The following is a 19,220-nucleotide window of genomic DNA, read 5'->3' as shown; positions in this document are numbered from 1 at the left end:
CAAACATGTCCAGACACAATCCGATCCAGTCTCGCGTCTCACCTTATAGATACGCGAGACTGGATCGATGAGGTTAGTGGTATGTCTGGACATGTTTGGAGCGGCACACGACAATCGACAATAATGTTGATTATGCAAGATCATTTCCTCAAAGCCTAGTTGCCCCCCCCCCCCCCGTTACTGCGATTGTTTGTAGCTCGAATCACAGAATGAGTTCAATGAGCGTAGGGAGAGGGCACATATGGGGCTACGATTGAAGAAAGTTTCCAAGTCCGTTTTATGATCAGATAATGTGCATCAAGACTCTCTGCTTTCATAAGAAAAAAACTAATACTGTAATTGCGAATGCAATGAGCACTTACTATGAGACCTAGCAGATCACGTCTGTCTGTCTGTCTGTCTGTCTGTCTGTCTGTCTGTGTGTGTGTGTGTGTGTGTGTGTGTGTGTGTGTGTGTGTGTCTGTCTGTCCCGCTTACTGTATATGTGGACCTGGCCCTTTTGTGCCCATATATGGAGCTGAGTGATTTGTGAGTCATGGTGACATGAGTGTGATGGCGTGGTCCTGCTTTGGGGACTCCTTATATGGTTATGGCTGAGTCATGGTGACATGAGTGTGATGGCGTCTTTTGTGACCATATATGGAGCTGGCGTGGTCCAAGCACTAACTATGACACCCTGCAGATCATGTCTGTAATTTATTCTAATTGTTATTGCAATTTACGATCTGCGTTCGCCTTCCGCGTTCGCGCGTCTTACTCGTAATAATAAAAATCACACCCCTGTGAAGTGAGCAGTGCAATGTTGTGAAGTGAGCAGTGCAACATTGCACTGCTCACTTCACTGGGGTGTGATTTCTATTATTATTACAGTATTAGTATTTTTCTTATGAAAGCAGAGAGTATTCTGTTTCATACGGTATATAGTATGTACATGTCGCTATAGGCCTTATTTTGTGAATATTTAGTTGTTAGGTCCATGCTCTCTAAAATTATCTTTTTCAGAGAACTTTAGAGATGGCATGGGCCTGAATAACTATTATTCACAAAATAAGGCCTATAGCGACATGTACATACTATATACCGTATGAAACAGTCGACTCTCTGCTTTCATAAGAAAAATACTAATACTGTAATAATAATAAAAATCACACCCCTGTGAAGTGAGCAGTGCAATTGCACTGCTCACTTCACAGGGGTGTGATTTTTCTGGGTGGTATTTTTCTTATGAAAGCAGAGAGTCTACTGTTTCATACGGTATATAGTATGTACATGTCGCTATAGGCCTTATTTTGTGAATAATAGTTCTTCGGGTCCATGCCTTCTCTAAAGTTCTCTGGTGGGCGCAAGCTGCATTCAATAGCCAATTAGTGACAAACTGTATATGTGTACAATGTGTACTGTTTTCCTCCTAAAAGTAGACATTCAGGGCTTTCATTCGGTATATGGTTTGTATAGGATATTATTTGTGCTCAATTTTATATCGGTCTTTTGAACTAAAAAAACTGAACTGAAATGTCTGTCAACTTCAGGCCTCCATATCTCTGTTGTTTTTTTTCACAAGCAGCGTGCAGGCAAAAGCAGGTGTTAGAAAAAGGTCAATATCTCCAGAATGGAAGATGGTAGAATCATAATTTTTTTTTTAAATTGAAGTGGACAAGTTGGGCTTTCTTTTTATTTATGCGATTGTGATTCTCGCTATAAGAGGCCCCTCGCTGTGGGCCCCCCAAAAAGTTCAAAAAGCCCATGTTAAGCCTTCAGCACCAGTAAGCCAGGGTCCGCTAGAACCTGTAGCAGTCTATGTGTTAATAAAGTATTCAGTCAATCAGTAAATAGCCTATACTATTGTAACCTGACTCCGCCAGATGGGGCAGCAGAGAGTACACTGGGTTCCCCCCCCCCCCCCTCCTGCTCCCATCTGGGAACTCTCAGGGTACTGCCACACTATCAAAAGAGCTGCACACGTTTCCGGCTGCGGACAGCCGAAAAACCGGGTTTTTAGACAGCTGGTGGATGACTTCCGCGGACGACTTGCGCAACGGCTTGCGGACGACCACGGACGACTTGCGCTCTCCTCAGCGTCAATCGTCCGCGGAGGTGGAGCTTAATTCCCATCCACCAGCTGTCTAAAAACAGCTGCGCACACGCCGTCACAGCTTCTTCTGTCTGCTGCGCAAAACCGTTTTCCGGTCTGGAAACGGGGATAGGCAGACTTGATAGTCCGGCCACCAAACGGCCTGGCCAATCAGCGGCAGCGGGATCAAGGCAGCACTGTGTATGCCTTGATGTCTTGAAACAACAACAATCCAATACTTTGTTTTCAAGAGTGTCGCACACAAACATCAGTATCATTACAAAGTGTCTACAACAAATAAAAAATACAAATTCCATCTCCTCAACTGTCTCCAAGTGGGTTTGTCTTGTATGTAACGCCACCGCTGCTATTCCAAAGCCCAACCAGGTACATTTTTGAGCCCTCCTATAACCAGTTTTGTGTGAATCATAGCGATGATTTGATTGGCTGATCACCCCATGAAAAGTGAAGACAGAAAAGTGAAGTGAACCTCACACCAAACCTGACATTGGCCGACCTCTGGTTAGAGGCCCTCAGTAAGTAGACAGTTGGATATAGAGCAATTTACTATCTAAACTGAAAGATGGATACAATGTATGTAACCTAGATACCATACCCTGATGGAAAATGTTGTTTATTTTATTATTATTATTATTTTTTTTGTTCATTAGTACTTTCAAAACTAGTTTACTAATTACTTTTACTGTCTTGTACTGTCTGTCTTTGTTTTATCTGTCTTGTTCTGACCTTGATTTGGGGGGAGGGGGGGGTATTTACATGTCGGATACAGCAAAATGTACACATATGTTTTTTCATTTATTCACGAATAAAAATCAAAATATAGTGTTTAAAAAAAAAAAAAAAGTGAAGTGAGAATGCAATTTTGATTTTCAGCAATTTCAGCAGATGTTGAGTTGGTCATTTTGAAAGTAGCTCTCAAGTAAAAAAAGGTGTAGGTACCCCTGCACTACACTGACTGGACAATAACTTTCAGTAAGTGGTGTGCTAGTTTGTAGTTTAATGATTTAACTACTTAATCATGTACACTGTAGTAATAGCTTAAGCAAGGTATACAGGCTGTACAATTACTGTATTGTTCACAGTAGTTATATAACACATATTGGATACCATTTCTGTAATGATAAAGCACACAAAGAGTTGAAGCCTTTATTAAACCAATTACATAAGAAACATGTATCAATATGTCCATAACGCTATAACAAAAAAAACATTGCATGGATGCACCTTGGACGTATCTTCAGTGATGTTTCCTGAGGTCAACGGTTTCGGGTCTTCCAACATCATTCCCCTCACTCAGGCGACCCAGCCGGGGTTGATGAAATCCCGACTTACGTCCCAGTAGCTACCCTTGATCAGTCCATCATTCGTCTACATTCCGGCTGTCACCCGTCTCTCCGGTGGTAGCTAAGTGATGCTATTTTAACGCTAAGTTAACACTATTTTAGTTCAGAACATACACCTCAATAAAGACACAACTCAAAGAACAAACAAAAGTCAACTGTCTCTGGAAACTACCAAATATGTACTATGATTGTTTAACAATCCAAACAACACACATGTCAACACACAGTGAACAGCTACATAAACCCAGCAGCTTGTCAGCACTTTACTGCACCATTATTTACTGCATATCAATGAACATAATCATTATTTCATGAATATTAATGAATATGACTTGTTAAATCTTGACCAATGTGGACACAGTCACACACACTGATATTGTACTACCAGTAACCTATTAGCTGGAGGGAATAATGCAAGATGATAATAATAATGTTGAATAGAAAACAAGATCCACCCACAAGATTAAACACAAATCCATTCACAAGGAACTATTGAAGTTTATTTTATTCAGTCATGTTGATAGTCAGATTATGCTTTAGTGATCTTGTCATCGTCATCTTGGATTAGACATGTGTGTCTGTGTGTGATTAACTTCAACTAAAGGCTTGCACCTTTATGAGTCATCATGTGTCCTTTTAGATGACCCCTACGACTAAAGCCTGTACCACATACTGTACATGAAAAGGGCTTTTCGCCTGTATGAATCCTCAAGTGTGTTTTTAGACTACTTGCGTTTTGACAGCCTTGACCACATACTGTACACGGAAATGGCCTTTCACCTGTATGAGTCACCATGTGTCTTTTTAGACTACCCTTATGATTAAAGCTTTTACCACATACTGTACAAGAGAAGGGCTTTTCACCTGTATGAGTCATCATGTGTCTTTTTAGATCACCCTTGAGAACACAGCCTTTACCACATACTGTGCAAGAAAATGGCCTTTCGCCTGTATGAGTCAGCATGTGTGTTTTTATACCACTCGTCTGACGAAAGCATTTACCACATATTGTACAAGAGAAGGGCTTTTCACCTGTATGAGTCATCATGTGTGTTTTTAGATCACCCTTGTGAACACAGCCTTTACCACATACTGTACAAGAGAATGGCCTTTCGCCTGTATGAGTCATCATGTGTGATTTTAGATTACCCGTCTGCCTAAAGCCTGTACCACAAACTGCACACGAAAAGGGCTTTTCGCCTGTATGAATCCTCATGTGTGTTTTTAGATTTCCTTTTGTATTAAACATTTTGCCACAATCTGTACAACTTAAACATTTCTTCCCTGTGTGACTCCTCGTGGAGTGAGTTTGTTTTAATGATTTCAGGTCATGGGACAGCTTGTGCCCTCCCCTCACAGTTTGTGTGTTTTGTGATTTTGGTGTGTTTAAAGCTGACTGATCTACCCTAGTCTCCTCCCACTTATCACTGTCTCCAGTATCAGATTCAGAACAGTGTGAAGAGAGGAGCTGGCCATCACTAGTTGGTTGTGATGTTCCACAGTCCTCTACATCAGCTTGTGTTTTCATGTGTTCAGTTGAGGTGCTGGCTACAGGTTCTGTCTCTCTGTTATCATCATCATCATCATCATCTTCACTTTTCACTGCTAGTAATGTCAACGTTGACCCACAAGCCTCTTCCGAGCTTTGAAGTAGCTCCTCTTGTTCATCTTTAATCTGTGGAGGTTGTGGTTCCTCCTGGACAAGACTGGAGCTCCTCTCCTCTTCAGGTGGAACCTCCTCTTTACACAGAGGGACGTGCAGAAAATCTAGGAAAAATACAAGAATATAAAATGTTTGAATCTTTTACCTTGGTGCAGAGTAGTGGCTGGAAAAAGTATCAACACATTACTCTTCGCCCACATTTTCCCACATTGAAATTGAATTAATACTGAGGTAGAATTAACTGCAAAACTTCAGTGAATCCATTAATACTTTTAGAGGCGAACCATTGTCCCATTCATAATACATTTTGATCAATGCAGTGGTCAATGCATAAATGCATCATACTGTTAATGCTAGAAACTTACCGAGATCCAGGTTGTCTTCAGGTTGTTGTTTAAGGTGGTCTTCAGGTTCCTGTTTAACAGAAACAGTCCTGGCTGGAGAACTGATCTTCACCTGCAGACTTGACTCCACACACTGGTCTGGAATGAAGGAATACAACAAATAAGTTAAAGTTCCATCTCAACGCTAAGCATGCATTTGTTGGGGCTTCCAGTGCAAACACATGGCTTGCGTCAGACCACCCTGAATGAACGCAGGCCTTTAAGCAAGTCCACCTCGGATAAATAAACCAAAAAAATTGCCAACCGGGTTGCTAAGGACAATAGACCGATTAGAATCCTTGAATATGGCTGCACAATTCTTGCTAAAAAATAATTGAGATCTATATTGAATTCTATATATAGAATTGAGATATACATCTTCACGAGACTAAAACCAAACAATATACTATTAGAATTGTGACATTCACAAGTTCATACATAGAACATTATATTTAAAATGACACGGTGATGGCAAAACAGAAAGAAACAAAAGTCTGGAAACTGAGAAATACTACAGAGACAAACGAAGACTAGAGTGGAGAAAGAGTTGGAGGAGATCCAGAAATCTCTAAACTTCATGTCAGGCGAGCTCAGCATGGTAGCTATAAGCAGCAAACCGTGCTGCTGGACCTGATGGAAGAAGCATTGATGACCTGGAGCAATACTCAAGGTTGGAAGATGTGATAATCAGCGGTTTGGCTGTCAAGCCACGGTCCTATGCTAAGGTCGTGGCTGGTGACAGGAGCGACACAGAGGATCCCTCGCCAGAGGAGCAGCAAACAATTGAATCGCAAGTCACAACTTTCTTCGAGAGCCAAGACATCCACCTGGATGCTCGCAGTATTGCTTGCATGTCATACTCTCCCGAGGAAGGACAAGAAAACCAAACCCGCTATCGTTGTTCGCTTTACGAATCGAAAACAAAAAGTTCAACTACTGATGCAATGGGAAAAAAACTACAGGATAAAGGCCATCTGGAGTCGAACCCATGGCATGCCGTCAGGCTGGCTCAGCAGCCTAGGTGCCCAGACGGTTGAGCTAACCGTCCGGGCCGTGCCCTGGGATTAGGCTATGAAAAGTGTGCCCTGGCTGAAACAAGGTTGGGAAACACTGCTGTACAGTACTAACCCTGTTACAGTACAGTAACAGTATAGTAACAATACAGTACAGTACAATACGGAGTAGTGCAGTACAGTACAGATTAGTACAGCACAGAACGGTACGGATTAGTACAGTACGGTAGGGATTAGTACAGTATGAAGTAGGTACAGCTGAGTTTAACGTAGTTTAATACAAGCAAATCGGAAATTTCTAATTTGATCAATGGGCTGTCAATCGAGAGTATTGCAACTCTAGATTCAATCCCTTGGTATATATTTTTTTTAATGATGCAAATTGTGGCTAACACACAATTACTCATGCTGCTGCAATTGGCGACAAGTTTTAAGGGGGCACGGTGGCACAGTTGGTAGTGCTGTCGCCTCACAACTAGAAGGTCTTGGGTTTGATTTCCGTTCGGGGCGCCCGCTGGAGGGGAAAGGAACTGGTTGGAATAACGTGTTCCTTCCACACGCTACGTCCAACCAGGGAAACTCCCCCCTGTCAGCAACTTGGACACTCAGGCATGAAGGAAGCATGAGTTCAAGTCCGTTGCACCATGTCCCACTAGGCTGGCAGAGGGTGTGTAGAGCCCAGGATCACATTAGATAACTGACACAGGTGTGAAAAATGGGTTACAAAATCGTGGGATAAAAAATATTAAAAACAATAAATAATACTACGTTTTATTAGAGCCATATGAAATCCGTGTTAACGGAATCGCGGACGGAATCGCATAAATGACCAATAAAAATGGAATTGGAATAAAACACGGAATATTGCGGAATTGGCCCTAATCTGGGCTGAAATAAAAATTTCAGGAGAAAATGGAACATTCAGTGGTCAGGTTTGTTCAGAAATCAAGTGAAGACGGAGGAGCGAGCTTTTTATCCACACGCGCGAACGTGCACATACGCAGTAAGCATGTCGTTGTTGTTTACGTTGTCAGTTGCTGTGCGTTGCTGTGTTGTGCCGTCACGGTGTGCGGCATGTGAGCGGGCTAGCCAATAAGGTCTCTGTGTTGCGGGTGGAGAATTGTGTAGGTTAGTGTGTGTGGTGTAGCCGCAATGGGTGGAGAGAACATGAGGGGGATGTTGTACAGCAATCGGTGACCCGTACATTAAGCTGTGTCTTTCCCAACATGTTGGCAGGGCTAGTTGTGTGTTTTGGGGTAAATGTATTAAATGTGGGTCTGATGTGCACATTGGTGCGGATCAGAGGGTGTGTTTTCGTGAGGTCCCGGAAGGCTGGCCGTGGTGTGTGACCCTGGCGGCCGAAGTGTGCTGCATTGTTGCTAAACGGCAATCCTGCCCTGAGCTAATGTGACGTGCAGGTGTGCTTAGTGCTTAGTTAGTCAACATTCTCAAACACAAATCACAAATCCTGAGTGTTATCTTATACGTCTGAGAGAGTAAAAATGGTCAGCAGTGACTCACCTAGTCAGGTGTGTGTGTGTGTGTGTGTGTGTGTGTGTGACCGTGTGTGTTTTTTCAATTAATCGATAATAATAATAATAATAATAAAACTTTATTTGTATAGCACCTTTCATGACATGAAATGTAGCTCAAAGTGCTTTACAGAAAAATGGAGAATAAAAGAAAAGCAAGGCAACAACATTAAAAAACAAGCAGTAATGCAATACAGTGAGGACATGAATAACAAAAATAAAATATAAAAGATAAATTAAAAGCAATGTTGTAGAAGTAATGGCAATAATAGTATCGTATGCCTTGCCGATAATAGTATCATATCGTACCATGGTGATATGGCAGGAAATGCTGTGTGTGACGTGGCTTTAAAACAAACAAACATCGTTTTTGGCAGTTAATACTATATGAATAAATCTTTTGCATTTATCCATCAAAACGTGTTTTTTCCCCTTGCTGTTTGTTTAAATGTTATCCACTAAGTTTTTCAAATTGGTTTGGAAACTTTAAAATGTCTGACACTATATTTGTCAAACAAAACATTGGCAATCGGTGATCTAGGGCCCCCGGTTTATTTCCATTTCCGGTATGAATTACAGAATTCAGAAATATTAAAATGGAAAAAACAGAATTTGGGAAAAAAATGAAACAGATTTCATATGGCTCTAGTTTTATATACCTGAACACAAGATTTAAGAACAACTATTTAGAAGAACAACTTGACGCTACTGGGAAATGTAGTTGAGTTCAGCTAGCTTAATGCTACCTGTAGCTAAGCTTGTGTTGTTCATAGTTTACTAACCTGCGGTGTGTAGATCGATGATGTCCATATCAAAACCAATGTCCAGCAGTTTGTTTTGTTTCTCAAGCAGAGATTCTAGTGTCTCCATCTCTCTCTGAAATAGGTTGCACATGAACAGTGTGGCCATACTGAGGCGCTCCAACACAAACACTCTGACATCAAGCTTCTGCTTCACACAAATGTCAGCACCACCACTCTGCTGCTGTTTGTCCAAAACACACAATATGTCCTCTCCCACGGACGTCATGTGTCCATTTATCTTCAGCCGTACAGACTCCATTTGACTCGTTTGACCTCCTTTATGAGACATTTCCTCCAAGCTTTCTGTTCCTACTGGAATATAGAATGTGTAAAGACACAAACATCAACAATGACCGAGAGACACGACCATATAGAGACCATAGAGACACGACGAGCTCTTTGTCTTTGTTCAACATCGCATCCGGATCAAAGTGTTTCACGCATGCGCAATAAAGGATTCTTCTTCTTCTTCTTGTGGGGTTTATTGGCGGTTGGCAAACAAATATGTGCATTACCGCCACCTACTGGTGTCTGTATTTCTCCTACTTCTTGGATTCCTGAGTTACATAACAAACAAACCTAAATTCTACCGATCAGATTGGTTACTCTTAAATACTCAAAAATGTGCCTATAGCACCTGTCTCCTGACACTTTCCTTAAAATGTTTACTAAGTCGTAGCTTTTTCATTTCTGCTAAATTCTCCCTTAACTGTCTTCTTTCTCCTGAACATATGCCCTACAATTCATGCTGTTTCCTGATCCCTAACATGATCGCACCTACTCCTGTGTTGTGTTTTCCTATCATAATAATGCTGCATTTAGGCCTGTATGTCCAAATCTTAAACGTGTTATTACTGTCTCTTCCCTTCTGCTCCTTCCTGCTCCCCTCACCTCTCCTACTTTCCTCTGAATTCCATAAAACCACCTTCCCTTCCTCTCCTCCTCCCACCTCTTTTGCCATCTCTCCTTCATCTTTATTTTAATAATGCTCTTTCCCTCCATCTTACTAACTTTCACTGCCATCTCGATGTTGCTACAGTTTGTCACCTCCCTTGCCACCTTGTCCACCTCCTAATTTCCTCTCACGCCAATATGTGCCAGTAGTCCGGTAGCCTACCCACATAAACACCACTGTTAAGCCCATCATCTCTATCCTATATAAGATTTGTTTTATTTCTATTAGAATGTCCGGCCTGCTTTCTGAGTTGCTGCACTGTAGGCTTTTTTAACACTGAGCTTGCGTCTGAACATAGCCTAATCTCCTCCACCCAGTGTACTGCCAGTAATATTGCAATCATTTCTGCTGTAGATGTGAGCTGGTGGAATTTTATATGTGTTTTGGTTTATTGTGAAACCATGATGTTGTGTGTGTGTATATATATATATATATATATATATATATATATATAATCCTACATTAAATTTAAGATGCATTTATGCATTTCAGAAAAAAAGAAAGGCCTCTACTGCAAGAAGAAAAGGTAAAACGGAGGACTGGAATGGCACTAGCGAATCAGCGATGGCACTGTTCATCTCATCCTGTCATAAAGCAAACTTCATTCAGAAATGTGTTGGAATATGATCTTTATTGTATGTATATATATTTTATTATTGATAACTCTTATTGTGAAGTAACAAGCCCCAGACAGGAAATGCTTGTTATCTGTATCTGTATATAACCAGGTGTGAATAAATATGTCAGTGACGTGTGTACTACTGATCCAGCAACACTACAGCTGATGCCTCCTGGTGTGACTTTATTTACTCTTCAGTGTTATTCCTCCGTCTAATATATCTTCACTTCTTATTTCTGGTACAACACGCTATTACAGCTGTGAAACTCAACAAAATGCATCGGCATCGAACTGTGGAAGCAAGGGTGCAGTCAGAAGATCATCAAAACTATGAACCACCTAGGTTTGACGCTGGGAGTCGATGCCACCAGAACCGCCGTTGATAAGATGCGGTTAGGCCATCATGACAAAATCAAAGACTGGAAAAAAAGGTCAGAGGTACAAGACTCTAACATAATGAAATTACATTACACCACAACAATCACTTCCTTTTAAAATAACTTAATTGTTAATTCATGTTTTAATTTCATTAAAAACAGTATACAAAAAACACATGCAGTAATCCTGGTCTCTAAACTGCCTCCCCCTGGCCAGCCGGGGCGCCTGATGGAGGGGAAAGGAACTGGTTGGAATAACGTGTTCCTTCCACGCGCTACGTCCAACCAGGGAAACTCCCCCCTGTCAGGTGTAAAGGAGCAACTTGGACACTCAAGCATGAAGGTAGCATGAGTTAAGTCCGTTGCTCTCCCCAGGTTGGCGGAGGGTGTGTAGAGCCCAGGATCACATTAGATGATTGACACAGGGGTGAAAAATGGGTTACAAAATCGTGGGATAAAAAAAAAAAAAAAAAAAAAAAAAAACAGTATACAAGTGTATGATCAAACAATACAAGATTATACGTTTTTTGTGCCTTTGTTGGTGTAGGTGAAAACAGCTTTAAAAAGGAGGCTATTTGGTCCTGCTGCCAAGAGAACCTGTTCCTATTCTGTGACATGGGACAATGTCCAGGTATGTTGACTATGTAGAAAATACATTGACAAACAACATAGATTTGAATAAAAGAACAACAGCAGTTTTTGTTGAAAAACGAAATAATTATCGATAATGTATTAATTACGGATTAAGGACATATAAGGCCTTTTCGGACAGGGGGCCGAATACATTATAGACCTTGATGTTGTGACGTTAAAATGTATTGTTTCACTGTTTCTCATGGCAGTATGGCCATGCAATATCAATGTGTGATTGACAGCTAGCAACCTGTTAGCTTTTGTAGGACTTCCGTGCAAAGGATGGATAAATATAGTATTCTCTTATACCTCTATCCACGTTCAGCCTGGACAGAGGTGTAATAAAACAGCTGGAGTCACAGTTTGAGGGTCTTTACCAACAGTATAGCATACAAACCATCTGTCCAGACCAGAACAGTTGCCGTGGAGTTCAAAGAGCATTGAACAATGTAATCTTATTTATGTGAACTTGTACTGACAAAAGTAATAACATATTTATTTGTGGTCCCCAGATGTTGGTGCATGGGAAACACCAGAGCAATGGGCCATGCAAATAATTATGTTCCTGTTCTATGCACTAACCTTCGCTCACGAAAACAAGGGGAACTTTAGTCACCTTTCAGGCAAAGGATGCAGAGCCATTGAGGTACAACCCAACAAACTTCTGCCTACAAAAGGGGTGAGTGACATTAAAAAAATATAGTGTTAATTCTACAAACACACACACACACACACACACACACACACACACACACACACACTGTATATAATTTTGCAAAAACATGATTTTTTTTAGGTTTAAAAAAGACTGCGAGATCGCATGGTGATCTTGGTTGAGAGAATTTTGGTTGCCAACCTGACTGCTCTGTCAAAAATCAATGTGGAACAACACATTGCACACGACTACATAAAATAAATGAATGGCAAAAACAACATAGTAAGATATACATTTATGATATCAGTTCAAATTTCATACGATGCATGTGTGAGGGGTGGGACCTTAGGACCTGGGAGCTAGGACCTGGGAGCTCAGAGCAGGCAGCAGCAACAGCCTTTATATAGTGAGAGAAGCTCTCGTGAGAGCAGAGAGAGTCGCGTTTGTTCTCGTCCGTCCATGGTTCAGTCCTGGGGTGGCAGCATTCACCGGTAGCCAGCACTGTGCGCCCAAACTTTACGAAAAGAGGTATGTCACAAGGCGGGTTATGCTTTATCTGTTTGTTTCATGAGTTGGTTTATACTTATCACTGTCACTGCACTCCACAGTTTCTGGTGGTGCTGTGCAGCAGGACGGCTAGGAACCAGCAACTACTGTGTATGCACTTTAACAAGAGTTTATAGGTAGGAGTTAACTTATATGTTGTTTAATAGCAACCAGAGGTTTGTGTACATACTAGTTGATTGCATTTACCCAGCATGGTGGTTTATGACTAGACCCACATGGTGTCTTGTGATGTGTAAATAATATGCTTTTCTGTATTATATTGTAGACAGACCAGACAGACCCAGACCCTGGTCAGCCCATGCTCCTGCCGTGGGTGTACATGCCTCGGCCTATAGGTAGGAAGATGGGCTTGCCAGTACATTGTATGTATTGTTTGTAATGATGATGGTGTTCAGGGAGTAATTATATTTCTGTATATTGTAGGCTGACTGGTGACACACATCGTGGTCAGCAGGCAGCCGCTGCTCTTCTCCTTTACTTTATTTTATTGATAGTTGCTACTCAAGTGCCTCACCAGTTTATCGTTATAGTCCGAGCCGTGTACCTTCACAATGATGACCGTACTGTTCCCTTTCCCCCTTTTCTAAGTGTGTAGTGTTTTAACAACGAGTGTAATTGCATTAGTGTGTGCGCATATTAAGCCGCAGTGGGTTTTAACCTTTGTAGTGTGTTATTAGTTTTAGCAGTGTGCTGGGTGCTCATTATTATTATTAAAGTCTTATTGTCCCCGGTCGATGAAAGTGTTGGTACACAAACAGTATTTTTGATAAACATTCTGCCTATATTTAAATAAAGTGTTCAATGGTTGTACACACAAAAGCCTCTGTGGTCTTGTTCACCTGAGTTTGGGTCACCACAGTAACAGTAAATATATGGTTGGTGTAGGGTCTCTCCCCTTAAAGAGAGTGGCGTAGTCAAAGTGATTTATTCCAAAACATTATCAGTGTCCATTTGGTCACACATGTAAAATGTAAAGATGAATAAACATAATTAACTCTGTTCACTTTCCGCTACAAAGGCCAACCTAGATGTGGTGTCAGCCAACCCCAGTTCAAATGCAGGCGTCATTGAAATTATGAGATACCTCCATGAATTTGTGCCTGTAGTGGATGGTGAACCTTTGCCGATACTCTGCTGTGGCGATGGACTGAGTGTTGATAGAATGATCAACTGCAAGCAGATGGCCAATGGTGCTGACACGTCCTCTCTACGCTTGGAGCGACTGATCCCTACACCCCAATAATTCCACAGAGAGATGCTTTTTCTACAGGCATATTCAACATTACTAATGTTAAAAATAAGTAGTTTTAATGCATAACATTTTCTATGATATTTGTATTGTAAAACAGTAGTACACTGTATTAAAGAAACATTATTTGTCTCATCCAAAAGATACATCTGGCTTCAAGTCCATATACAGTATTTAAGTCAATAATAGTAACCCAAGAGCACTTTCTTTTGTACAATAGGACAGTATGAATATACTGTACAAAACGGAGAGTGAATGTGCAAGAGGGACCCACAGTTGAAAAACTTCTTCACACAGGTCACAAAAGTGTCTGCAAATGTCCAGCATACATGGGACATGGTGGAAGTGAGTACGTACAGACATGAGTAATCCATTTATTCAGTTATACCTATAACATATATATATATATATATATATATATATATATATATATATATACATACATATATATCTATGTGATTTCAAATGCTTGAATCAAATATACACTTTATTTCTCCCTTATGTAAAAAGTTTGCTACTTCAGCCCATATGTCACTCTGCTAGCCACAACAATCTGTGGAATGGCGAGGGTAGAAAATCTGCCCAGCAGCAAGGCTGACCGGAAGGACTGGCTGGAAAAACTTGCCAACAGGATAGTAGACTACGCCTGGATGGCTCCAGACCAAGAGCAAATCAACCTGGTAGCAGCTTCTGCAGCCAGTGCAGTGAAAAGTTCTGAGAAAGACTTTTTTCTTTACTGCCATTGCCAAGACGGTATCTCTCTCTCTCACACACACACACACACACACACACACACACACACACACACACACACACACACACACACATATATTCTACAAAATGTATTTTAAATCATGACAGACTATTTAATGTCAAGGACCCTAGATAGGCTATTTAATTCTAACCCCCATCTGAAAATAGGTCGCACTTAGTGCCGCGCTATGGGCTTGTAGATCTGCTATTTTTCCAACAGCTACATTTTAAACTAATGGTTCAATTGGTTAGAGGCTAATGTGACAAAGTCGTAAATGGGTTAAGTTAGATTCTACCACAGGTCGTTTCGAGGAAGCAATTTGATTGGTTGAAACAGCCTTCTAGCCGGTGGTTAACCACTACACACCACCACCTAATCAAAACAAAGAATTCAGCCGCTCTGTTCTCCCAGAGCGCTAGCAAACTCGGTGGCTAGGCTAGCTAGTTTATTGGGACATTTGTGGTCGTAGTGACTACATCTGTCATTAAAAATATATATTCTTTCAGCGATTTTCTTTGTTTTAAGGGTAACTGTGGTAGAATTGCAATATTACACTCGAGGGTGTGGGTTAACGTGATTATTGCCACTTCAGTGATTCTTATGAACTCGACTCCGTCTCGTTCCTGACCGCATCCCTGTCGTGGCAATCACGTTAACCCACACCCTCTCGTGTAATATTGCTTAAATCATCATGTCTGCCTACGTGGGCTACATAGGATGTCAGTTATTAATAATTACATGAAATGTTTTTTTGTATATAACTGTACATATTCCTTTTTTTGTGTTTGTGTGTTTGCAGCCAAAGAAGAACCCATGGTACAGTGCTGCAGCAGCCTTTGTGAGATTGGGTGGGTTCACCTTTCATGTTCAGGTCTTACAGAAGTCCCAGGGAAAGACGTGGACTACTTCTGTTCAGAAGCCTGCAGTGAGGACGGGACTTGCATGTACTGTACTTGTAAGGAAAGAAAGGGAGGGCAGATGGTACAATGCCATATGGCGGAGTACTGCAAAAGTAGTGAGTGGTACCACACAGAGTGCCTCCTGCCATCTGACAAAGTTGATGCACAGGGTATGTTTTGCACTTGTTTTTATAAAGACGAGATTATGTTTCAATACATCTTATATGTAATGGATTTGACCATTTTTATTTATTTCATTGATCATTCTCTACAGACAAGTGGTACTGTACTCATGAATGCTCAACTGCTGGCTCAGAGGAGGACTTTGTCCAAAACTACACCAAGGACTGAACCATCTGGCGAGAAGGGATGCCGTTCGAGAAGGTGACGGTCCAGCCATGGTTGACAGCTGGAAGGTGGACGTGTTGCTTCGGTTTTGGGGAGGAAGCGGCAGAAGCCATCCCACTATCTGTTCATTGGCCACTACATGCTAACTGGTAAGATTTTAATATTTATTAAATAACTAACTAAAAAAATATCAAACCATGTTTGTGGAGTAGAGAAAAAAATTGTCTTTATTGAAACATTTTGAATGTAAATACAGTAAATGTGCAGGTTTCATTTTCTGCTCTTCTTGTGTCGACTGTCTATTCCTACATTCATTGCAGCAAGTGTGCCTAAGGACTTCATAATGTTTGATGTATACATTTGTGTACTTAATATACTTGTAATAATTAGTAAACAACACAGAATTTTATATGTTTAGATTTGCCTTTTTACTTTAAAGATTTACTTTTTCTTCAGTTCGACAGCAGTTCAGTTCTGTGTTGCTGTTCAAGGCAACGTGCTCCTTATCGATTATACATTTTCCTTTTATGATGTGTTTTAATGAAAGGAATTGAAGGCTACCAACCGGAAAACATTCAAATGGACCTCATCTGGAATAGAGTGGCAAATGTCTCAGGGAGACTAGGAGGAAACATTGGCTTGGATCTTGTCAATGAGTTTCTCAACAATGACTTCAAAGGCATGTAAATTAATGTGTTATGAATTGCACATGGTGCATGTTGTACAAAAAAGACAATGCAGTATCTAAATGACTATGATTATCTTTAAGGATGTTTTTCAGCTGTTGGAAGATAGCCAAAGCAAACTACTAAACGAGAACAAAACTTTGTTACAGAGATGATGAAAAGATCACGCGGAAGGTACACCGACAAGGAGGTCCAAAGGTGTGCACAGATGGGGGGAGCATTTGGGAAGGATCTAGACAAGTTCCTTACCGACGCTGGACTGGTGTCACTTGAGGAGTCCTGGTCTCGTCGTGACAGCCACAACAAGAGGCAGGTTGCGGACATCATGGCCTTCGTTAAGGAGTACAAGTCTGATGACCTGTTTTCCAATGTCCCTGGGAGATACCATGAGGGACTAAAAAACTTCAGGTACAACAACAAGGTGGAGAACCCAATGAAGATGGGTAGGAAGATGCGGAGGCTGGCTGAGGACATTGACCGATGGGATGTCTTCTCTGGTCTTAAACCAGTGGTCTAAACTTTCAAGTGTTGCGTTTGAGAGGCTAAGATGGTGCTCTGTGGCTAAAATGCTGAAGAAACAATGGACATTTATATGAAAAGGATTGAAAAACAGTGTTGATGTGCACCATAACATACTGTATTTGCACTATACTAATCAATGAAACAATCCAGCGACGTTCAGTAAACATGTCACGTCCTGTCCTAGACCTGTGTACTCAGCTGTGGACAATATGGCCATCAAGGCGTGTGGTATTTATGTGTTGCTCCTGTGTTATTCTGTGTTCAGTCTTAATTGTTCCATGGCACGTCGCGTGTGTTTGTTCCTGTGTTTGTTAGCCCTGTGAGGCATTCCTGTCGAATCCTGTGATTCCCGTTTTGTTTAAGTAATAAAGCCCAGTTTCCAGTGCTCCTGTGTGATCGTCCTGCATTCTTCCCACACCGTGACAAAACATGTTTATTTTAAATACGAAAATACTATTTGAATACAGAAAAAATAAAGGAAAGTTGTACGGTTACGCACCGCCATTCAGAACCACCGCCATTGAGTTAACATTGTTGCTTGATTGATTGATTGATTTAAGTTTGTATTAACAGTTTGCAGAATTACATTTGCACAACTCAATACAAAAACTGTTAACTGTTACTCTGTGAGTGGACGACACCATAAAGCATTACACTTGTTTACAAGAGGGTCCACCATTTTCAATTAATCATATCATTTTGTACACTATGCACTTCTATAAAGCCAAAAACAGGAAATCATCATAAAGGAGGTAAAAAGGGGGGAAAAAAGGTATACAGTGAGGGGGGAAAGGGGTGGGTGGGTGGAGTCAAGGGATTTACATGTCTTAATGACAGTTGGTAGGGCGTTCCACATTTGTGTGGCATAGGAGTGAAATTAATTTAGGTGGACCAGGGCTGCCATATTTCAGAAAATGTCAAGAGTGAGACTCTATAGTGTCTTAATGCGTTCGACGCCGTCCGAAGAGCAGCGGCGAAAATAATTGGCCTTTTTTAATGTGGATTTGTCCCGTTTTAACGTTGATATTTAACCTTAACATTGATGTCTTCACCTCCATGCCAGCTGCTCTCCCTGCACTGACAGCCTCCTCATGCTTAAAGTAGAAATGAAAAAGATATCTATCTATCTATCTATATGCTCAGACCCGCAGCCAGCCAGCAGGCCACACACATATAGTGCTCAGACCCAGCCAGCCACACACATAGCTCCGTAAGGGAGTGGTCAGTGGTTGCACCACTCAAAAAATCTTCAAAAAACTGAAGAGGCTACTGGAGATTGGATAACCTGATTTGGACATGATCTGATGGAGGACAATGTCACTATGACAGAAAGAGAAGATGGGTCTGGCCAGTGGCCACATTCATTCACCCCATAATCTCAGTGGAAATTGGGGAATATGTTGTGAAATAAAAAGTCAGAAAACTGGAATGTGGGAAAATGCCTTATTTTTACATTTTCTTAGTTCAAACACATCTGTGGGCTCTCTCTGAACAGAAACAAGTCGCGATGCGCCCCCCCCCCCTTCACTTCACGCACACACACACACACACACACACACACACACACACACACACACACACACACACACACGACTTTGTCCCTATAATGTGCACGCACGGGCTACTGGCACCGTTCCACTTCACTTCCTCATATCACGCAAGAGACGCCAAACACCTAACTTGTTGTAACTTGTGGGGTCTATATTGTCTTCCATGAAAAATGGCGATTTGGTCCACTGTTTACCCTCCTACTGCATATGCTGCATGAGATCTCATGCAGATCGGCTATTTTACCGTTTGTGAGGACGCACACATGAGCGCGCGTTATTACGCGGCGGAGCCGCGGAGAAAATTGTTATTTATAATGCGTGTGAAATGGCATGTGTGGCGTGGTGCATGGTAAAGGGTTAAATTACGTGACTGTCACGCGTGAGACATGGCAGCCCTGAGGTGGACCCTCTTGTAAACAAGACCACACGCAGATAACAGTCTTTGTATTGAGTTGTGCTTGAAATGTAGTGTAATTCTGCAAACTGTTAATAAATATTTAAATCAATCAATCAATCAATCCTTGTTTGTGCCGAATCTGGGTTGCACATGGTTTGTTGAACTCCCTCTGGTGTTGTT

At 41.3% G+C, this 19,220-nt stretch overlaps 1 long non-coding RNA gene across 1 annotated transcript; it reads left to right on the top strand.

Annotated features, from left to right (window-relative positions):
* Positions 1 to 12,478: 12,478 nt before the first annotated feature.
* Positions 12,479 to 13,565, top strand: LOC308319633. Its single transcript, XR_013964476.1, has 4 exons — positions 12,479 to 12,596; positions 12,677 to 12,751; positions 12,901 to 12,970; positions 13,059 to 13,565. It is a non-coding gene; the product is annotated as an uncharacterized lncRNA (long non-coding RNA).
* Positions 13,566 to 19,220: the final 5,655 nt, after the last annotated feature.

The sequence above is a fragment of the Protomyctophum bolini genome (assembly GCF_963924005.1).
Source record: "Protomyctophum bolini genome assembly, chromosome: 8".
In the NCBI taxonomy this organism is placed as follows: domain Eukaryota; kingdom Metazoa; phylum Chordata; class Actinopteri; order Myctophiformes; family Myctophidae; genus Protomyctophum; species Protomyctophum bolini.
Note: the sequence above shows the minus strand (reverse complement) of the source record. Positions and strands in the feature narration are given on the sequence as shown.